Source organism: Rhinolophus sinicus, chromosome 2, assembly GCF_057876585.1.
Source record: "Rhinolophus sinicus isolate RSI-liver-muscle chromosome 2, RSI-T2T, whole genome shotgun sequence".
Taxonomy (NCBI): domain Eukaryota; kingdom Metazoa; phylum Chordata; class Mammalia; order Chiroptera; family Rhinolophidae; genus Rhinolophus; species Rhinolophus sinicus.
This window is the reverse complement of record NC_142502.1, coordinates 108,066,914-108,075,702: the sequence shown is the minus strand read 5'-3', so window position 1 is coordinate 108,075,702 and position 8,789 is coordinate 108,066,914. Positions and strand designations below refer to the sequence as shown.

Here is an 8,789-nt window from a genome sequence, read left to right as displayed (position 1 = left end):
CTTAGAAGCAGAAGAGAGAATAGTGGTTACTTGCGTGGAGGGACAGAAATGGACAGATTTCGTTCAATGGATGTAGCGTTTCCATTCTGCAAGATGAAAAATTGCTAGAGATCTGTTGCACAATAATGTGCATATACATAAAACCATTGTACTGTACACTTTTTCAAAAGATTTGTATTAAAATATAGCTACCATGCAATATCATATTAGTTTCAGGTGTACACGATTGTTATTCAACATTTATATACCTAAAGAAGTGATCACCCTAAGTCCAGCCACCATCTGACCCAGTACCCCACTATCACAGTATTACTGACTATATTCCCTACTCTGTACATTACATCCCATGACTTATTTGTTTTATAACTGAATTTTAATCTCTTATTCCCCTTCACCTTTCCCCCCTTTTACAATTTTTCAATTACCGTTGACATTCAATATTATTTTATGTTAATTTCAGGTGTACAGCATAGTGGTTAGACATTTATATAATTTAAGAAGTGATCCCGTGACTCGTCTAGTACCCACCTGGCACTGTACCTAGTTATTACCATATTATTGACTATATTCCCTATGCTTTAATTTTCATCCCAAGACTATTTTGTATCTATCAGTTTGTATTTCTTAATCCCTTCACCTTTTTCACCCTGTCCCCCAACTCCCCAACAATTTATCACCTTGATAAATCTAGTACCCATCCGACACCATACATAGTTATTATAATATTATTGACTATATTCCTTATGCTATATCCTACATCCTCATGACTATTTTTGAACAACCAATTTATACTTCTTAAGCCCTTTGCCCTTTTCCACTCATTCCCACACCCATTCAGCAACCATCAAAATGTTCTCTGTATCCATTTGTTTGTCTGTTTGTTTGTTTGTTTGTTTTGTTCTTTAGATTCCAATTATAAGCAAAATCACATTGCATCTGTCCTTTTCTGTCTGACACTCCACTCAGCACAATACCCTCTAGGTCCACCAATGTTGCCACAGATGGCAAGAACCCATTCCCTTCCATGGCCAAGCAATATTTCATTGTACATATGTACCACCTACTCTTTATCCATTCATCCATCAATGGTCACTGAGGCTGCCTCCACATCTTGACCATTGATGTGGTCAGTTGACCAATGCTGCAATGAATATACGGATGCACATATCCCCTCAAAGAAGCGTTTTGGGTTTCTTCAAATAATTACCCAGAAGTGGGAAGGCTGAGTCCTTTTTTATCACTTGCTGTAGCCGTTGTTTTAAAATCTATCTAGGGGCATCCCAGTTTTAGGTACCCTCTCTCATAAGAGAGCTGTACTTTCACTTTAATAAAAATCCTTGCTCTCTACTTCTAAAAAAAATAATTAAAGAAAAATCTATCCTGTCTGGTATAAGTACTGCTACCACATCTTTATTTGTTTCTTTGTTTCCATTTTCATGAAATATCTCTTTCCTATCCCTTTACTCTCAGTCTGTGTGCCTCTTGATCTGAAATGAGTCTCTTGTAGGCAGCACACGTAAGGATCATGGTCTTTTAATCCATTTAATCCCCTTATCTTTTTATTGGAGCACTTAATCCATTTACATTTAAAGTAATTATTGATAGATATGTAGCCATTGCCATTTTATTATTCATGTTTTATATTTTTTGTTATTGTTGGTTTAAAGAAGTCCCTCTAACATTCCTTGTAATACTTGTTTGGTGGTGAGGAACTCTTTTAGCTTTTTCTTGTCTGGGAAGCTCCTTATCTGTCCTTCAAGTCTAAATAATAGTTTGCTGGAGAGAGTAGTGTTGGTCGTAGGTCCTTTCTTTTCATCACTTTGAATATTTCCTGCCAATACATCCTGGCCTGCAAAGTTTCTGTTGAGAAATCAATCAGCTGACTGTCTGTCTCCCCTGTAGGTAACTAACTGCTTTCCTCTTGCTGCTTTTAAGATTCTCTCTTTGTCTTTAATCTTTGGCATTTTAATTATGATGCATCTTGGTGTTGACCTCTTTGGGTTCATCCTGTTTGGAACTCTCTGTGCTTCCAGGACTGCATATCTATTTCCTTCACCAGGTTAGGGGAGTTTTTTGGTCAATATTTCTTCAATTAGGTTTTCAATTCCTTGCTGTCTCTCTTCACCTTATGGTACTGCTATGATGCAAATGTTGGTACCCCTGATGTTGTCCCAGAGGCCCCTTAAACTGTTCTCATTTTTTTTTAATTCTTTCTTTTTGGTATTCTGATTGGTTGTTTTTTGCTACCTTCTCTTCTAAACTGCTGATTCGACACTGCTTCATCTAATGTACATTGATTTCCTCTAAACTATTCTTCATTTCAGTTATTGTATTCTTTATGTGTCACAGCCCACGCGACCAGGAGGGCTCTGCCTGACGGGGAAGGGTGAAGAGATTGAGAAAAGACACAGAGACAGGAAAGCTGGGATCGGGAGGTCCATCGGTGACCGACTGCCTCAGCCGGGGTCCGCACAAGGCTCATAACACCAGCATGAGCCAGAAAGCTGTGTCCTACACAACTAGACTGAGAAACAATGGCTTGAACCGGAGTGGGGGTGGGGGAAGGGGGAAAAAAAGAAGACAGCTGAGAGGAGAGTCTAGAGGGACTTTGGAGGAGCTGCACATGGTGCTAGGGATGATGGTCTTGTGATAGCCAAACTAGGAGTTCAAGGGGCATCCCCAACGTCCTCCAAACAAGTCTCTGACCCAGGAGTTACGGAATTAGCACGCTCATTATCACATACTCCGGGGAAAGAGAGAAAAGAAAATGACCATTAGTTGTGAGGGCGTCCCCGCCACACCTAAGGTCGAGCAAGGGTCCTGGCCCTGGCCCGTGGAATTCCCGGTGCCCCACAGACGTCTCAAAGTGGATGACTTTCCGACCAAGGCCCGTTGACCCGTGGAGGCGGCGATGGAGACCCAGAGAAGCAAAAGAAGAATGGGGAGCGAGTCACCAAAAAGAACTACAGGGAGTGGCCAGTAGGGAGGGAGACTTTGCCTTTGACTTGTGTGCCTGTCCGATGAGCGGGCCTTCTTTGCCTTGCGTCTGGCGGCATCTAGTCCTAGAGTCCCGCACCGCTACCAGGTTTTCCTGTCACGGGAGACTTCTTTAAAATGGCGGATGCCCTAAAGGCACTTATGTGTCCATCCCGTGCCCATTAAGAGTGCGGCCAAGGTGACTCACTTGTCCCCAGAGAAATAGGAGCCTCACACCAGGTCTGGCAATGGGTTTCCCCAACGAACAGAGAAGTTGGACTTTGGCTTCCACTGGAGAGTAACCCCAGCCTGGAAGCATGAATTTCTAATCCTCAAGGGAGGGGATCCGCAAGAGGCTCTAGAGAGCCACCGGGGGAAGCCCCTGGTAGGGAGAGGAAGAGGTAGAGTCGAAATCCCAGGTTTCAGCACCAAAATGTCTTCGCATAGTATTAACCCCTGGTCGTTTGCAGAATGTAAAAAGAATTTACAAGACTCTACAAGAGTAAGCAAAGATTTATTGAAAGTCAAAAAGAGAGTTCTGGCAGAAGTTTTGCCAGGGCAGTCTGGGAGGGAGAGCTGTAGAGACAGAGGGGTAACAGAGAGATATTGGCAAATGGAGCTGTGCCAGGGCAGGGTCTGATGGGGGACAGCTACTCCGATGAGAAGGATTGCTGGGGTTCTGTGTTTTTCCATGCAGGAGGTAGGATGCCTGTCAGCTTGCAGGGGGGCTGCTGTTACAATTGTCTTCTTCTGGGAACCGCTCTGTTCCCATCTATGATGGATGGAAGGTGCTTGTCAGCCTGCAGGTGCTGTGCTGGCCAGGGGAGTCGGAGCCAAGTGGTTAATGTTTAACTCGTTCCTGTTAGCCCTCAAGCCCATTCCTGTTAACTGCTTACTTGTTTCAGCAGCTGGTACCCAGGTGCCCTGCCTTGAACCCACCTGACCATCTTACACTCCCTCCGTTAGACAGTGAGCCGCTCCAGGACCAGGAGCTGTGTTCGTCTCCTCTCTGTCTCCCTGAGGAAGCTTTCTTACAGTGGGGTTCTGCCCATCGTCACTAACCACAGGGACCTCCATCCTACACGTGTCTGTGGATGGAGATGTCACGTATCACAACGTTTTAACAATTCCTTAGATTTCACATCCATTTGTTATTAGGCATGGCTGGAGAAATGAGTTGCAGGAGACCAAGATTGGTCTATTAGAATTTATTTGGTGTGTTTGAGCTGCGGGAGGTCAGGCTAGAAAAGACCATAATCTCCTTGAGCAAAGAGGGGTATAGAGTTTTATAGGAGGGGGTATATGAGGCTGTTCCCCCTTCAATGCTTCAGAGGGTGTTCATTGACAAAGGGTTTCAGGGCATGACCAAGCCCTCCACCTACACTCCCTGGCCCCAGGTCGCCATCTTGGTAGCTGATCACAGGCCCCTAGGAGATAAAACAACACAGGATCAAGACAAGATGGCTTTTAAGATAAGGTTTTTGCTCCTGGCCTAAATGTGGCTTAACATTTGTATTGATTAATGACTTCACCATCATTATTTAGCACGTCAGGGATGGGTCCTGTTGTGACTGAACTTAGAATGGGTTCACCTCTTGGTGAGTCACGAATCAGACGGTACACCAAGGGTAGTTAGCACACAAAGCAAGATTTATTTGCAGCGAATAAGGAGCCCACGGGGAATAATTTCCAAAGTAGTGGCTCTGCTAAGTGGGGAGCCCTGTGTTTTGGTCCTTTCAAATCAATGCACATGCACGACGGGAATGTTGTTACACGTGCACAGGATGCAAAGCGTGGTGTTGGGCTGTCCCGGTCCGGTAGCAGCTGATGCTTCTTCACGTAGGCATCTTCACCTAATGGCGTCCAAACTCCTCCCAGAGGCGGGATTTACTATTATAATGAGCTCTCCCTCCCCTCAAGTTCATAAAGGCTTCCTTAACCGGTTTGAGCAGGTTCTCTCTTTGGTGCCTTAGTGGTTTCTGCAGGTGGTTATGTGGGGGCCCAATCGTTTCCTGGAAAATAGGCTAACAGAGCAGTTATCAGAACACTTAGTGACTTTGTCAAACTTAGTTTGGGGTGACAAAGGAGTGTCAGCTTCACAACTAGCAACCCTCTTCCCTATTCTTCTTACACTGTCCCAGCTCAGAGAGATTCCTTTCATTGCTAAAGGTCACAGGGGAGTGCGGGTGTGGAGAGGGAGATGGAACCCAGCTCGCCTGACAGCTGGTCCCAAGCGCTTTCCTCCATGATGTCATCAGCCCTCCTTCCCGGGCTTCCTAGGTGTGGCAGGTCCAGCAAACGTCTCATTCAGTCATCCCCACCCCAAAAGAGTTTTAATACATTAATAATAATAATAATATGCTAAGTATATTGCAAGCCATTTAGAGATGGTTGCAATGAGACATTGAAGCCACTCCTACTCTTTCTGGGGATGGAAGGGGCCCTGATGGTCTGGGGCTCAGGATTTGGGGTACCCCCCCAAGATCTAGGGCATCAGCCCCCTTCTCCACAAAGCCTCCCAGGTGGTCTTTTGTACAAAGTGTTTCCCTCCATCCCACCCTGCTTCCAGCCCCCTCTGCTCTGCCCCATAAACTGATGTCTCCTCCACTCCCGCCCTTGGAGCCCGGCCTCACCAGCACAGCCCCCCCCCCCAACCCCCCAGACCTCAGGAGCCAATGCTGAAGACCCAGTGTATGGCTGAGAGACACTGAGGGGAGAGACACCAAGAAGACCCAGTGTATGGCTGACACAACCCAAGGCGGGGCTTCGCTGGAGGCCCGGCGAGAGTTTACATGGAGGATACAAGGTCACCCATTCCCCCACTCTAGCCTAAAAAAATAGAAGTTGTTCAGTGATCTCAAAGTAGAAAGAATGTGCTTAGGGGCAGGTTGGGAGCAGAGCACCCGGCCTGTCGGTTTCTGGGTTGCACCTGCCGGTTGGGGAAACACAGACCCACTGGGGTCTGCAGAAATGCAATCCCTTGGGTTTGGAGGGGGACCTGGATTCCGATTCATTTAACACAGCATTTGGGTTGGTTCTGAGGCCTGTGAGAAGGGATGCGCTTCTTCCAGCCCCCTCCCCACAGGCCACCTCAGGATTCTAAGATCCCAAAGTACTTCCTACAGCCTCTATGGGGAAGGAGGGCTCCCGTGGGGGACCATCCTGATTTAGTCGGGCTCCACTGGCCTGGATGAAAAGCCACCACTAAGGATCCAGGAAAAACCACGAGGTTCTGCCACGTTCAGAGAGGACCTACTTTATACCCAGTGTGACCTCCATCAGAGACTAGAGTGACTTCACTGAAATGACACAGGAACAGCATCCTGACAGCGCTTACAAAACCCCTTGACCATCGCCCTTCCCAGTTTCTGTCCCTGACCTGTCCCAGGGGACACAGTCACCTGTGTTGACCATGAGGCTGGAATGTACTGGGACAAAATGCAGAGCGAGTGGAAAAGGAGGGAGTGAAGGGGGAAAGTGTTGAAGAATGGAAGGGAGAAGAAAAGGGGAGAAAAAAGTAGAGGGGAAATAAATTTTACAGGATGTAACATTATGTCTAACCTTAAGTTTTTATTTTCTATCCAGTTTTGTCATTTATTGACATTTCACGCTAGCTGTTTGATCTCTCTGAAGACATAAACACCTGTTACTGTTACTGCGGGACCTCTGGAGGGTAAGTTGTTACATCAGGACACTTCACCTCCCGATGTGTCAGGGTGTGTCTCTTTGGATCAAGGTGTTTCCTTTGTTTTGTTTACACAACCAAAGTGCACATTTCAAAGAGGACAATATGCTTAAAGCCAACTTTGTTGGGACACACGTTACATGCAGTAAAATGCATCTGTTTAAAATGCACAGCTGGTTGAGTTGTGGCAATTGTACACCCTTGTCACCATTACCACAGTGAAGATGGAGACCATTGCATTGTCCCCAAAGAAAAGTCATGTCATAAAATGCTATGCAGCCAATAAAGGAAGTAAGATAGATTTTAATGTACTGCTATGGAAACATGTCCCAACACACTTTTAAGCTTTTTAAAAGGTTAAGAACATACTGAATTACAATGCCTCTGATACCTTACAAAATACATACTTTTTAAGTAAGGGAAAACCTGGAAGATTTCTCACCAAAGTTTTGACAGCGGTGTCTCTAGGGAATGTGATAACTTACGTAGTGACTTTCACATCTGAAATGTGGGAATTTTACCTTTTAGTATGAATTTGAATTTATGTGGGGGTCAGGAAGACAATATTTCTGTTTTAAAATATTGTGAAGCTAAGCTCAAATCATGTTATATAGATTTTTAAAAAACAAAATTTTAAATCCAGTACCAGAAATTGTCTTTTAAGATAATCCTTCATATTTTGATAGCATTGACTCTTTCTTAAAATGCTTTTGAAAGGGATGTTTTTAGTGGCGTAGACAGATATGTAACAAACATTTAATGTGTAGGCTATCATTGAAAATGCAATATTGAGTGCGGGCACAGGAGACCCAGTCACTCAAACCCAGTTTGAAGCCGGAGTTGCCACAGTCCTCGGGTCAGAAACAAAGCCGGGGCAAACCTTGTTCCTCGAGCACCCATGTGCCGTTGGGAAACGTCAAAGGCGTTCGCAGCAAGTCTGAAGAACGAGACTGACTTTCTGATCTGAAGTTCAAGAGTCCGGAGTCACTTCCGAAGACAGAGAACCGCCACGCCGAGAGCAGGGGTGCCGCCCACCTCTGCTCCGAGAGCCTCCCGGAGTCCCAGCAGCAAGGCGGCAGCCCACACCCAACTTGTCCGGCTGCAGCCCAGGCCGCCGTCGCCAGCGGCGCCGACACGACAAGGCGCGCATGCTCGCTAGGCCCGGTTTCCCCCCATCCCCGGCCCCGGTCGTCGCCCCGCGCCGCCATCTGAGGCCGAGCGGTGCCGCGCCCGCTACAGCGGCAAAGGGAACAGCCCGCGGGAAGGATACCGTGCGGAGGGCTTGCGGGGGGCCTGGCCTCGGGGCCAAGGCTGTGGGGGACGCCTGTGTGTGAGGGGCGCCTGTGGGCCGCCGTCCTGGGCTCCCGCCATCCTCCGCGCGCTCAGGCCTCCGCCTCCGAGCTTGGCAAGCCCCGCCCCACCTCCGTGCGGGGGCTCCTGGGAGTTCGAGTTTCCTTTTCTGTAGTTGGGCCGCTGTGTTCGTTCTAGTGACCACCTCTGGGCTGGCTATGCAGGTCCCGCCTTAGGTAGAACGTAATTTTTGTCCTTTACGATAGCTGAACCCGGGCCCTAACCGGTTAATGCATATTTACGTGGTTTCTGTACTATGTCAGTTCTACTGATCCTAGTGGTTTATTAGTATAAACCTTTATATATCGTTGGTGAAATTATGTAAGATGTTGTTATGCAGGGCGCCCTGCGGGGCCTCCGGTCCTGCTCCCCACATAAGAACGCAGGACATGGTGAGGCCAAAAAGGAACACCCACGGAGCCATAGGTAGGGGAGTCATATCACTATAGTCTCACTGGAGGCTGGGTTCACAAGTGTGTGACCTGCTGTCCGCTTTCCTGCCAACCAACAGAGGACTCTCCTCAACTGGACTCCCCAATGTAGCCACGGCAACTATACTAGTGGCCAATGGCTCAATGGTCACAGCCAACGGCCAACCAGCCACAGCTGACAGCCATCCACTACTCGAGCCAGGACCCCTCCACACGAGGCCGAGAGCCTGGAAACTGCTCTGGGGCTCTGTCCCCACAGATGTGATGAGAGAAACCGTTCCACGAATTACTTTATAGTTCAATATACGTACAATATAATTCATACTTAAAAGAACATGCATATTTGG

At 47.1% G+C, this 8,789-nt stretch overlaps 1 long non-coding RNA gene across 1 annotated transcript; it reads right to left on the bottom strand.

Moving 5' to 3' along the window:
- Positions 1 to 4,604: 4,604 nt before the first annotated feature.
- Positions 4,605 to 8,524, bottom strand: LOC148758885 (uncharacterized). Its single transcript, XR_016020375.1, has 2 exons — positions 7,542 to 8,524; positions 4,605 to 4,988 (listed from the first exon to the last, which is right to left on the bottom strand). It is a non-coding gene; the product is annotated as an uncharacterized LOC148758885 (long non-coding RNA).
- Positions 8,525 to 8,789: the final 265 nt, after the last annotated feature.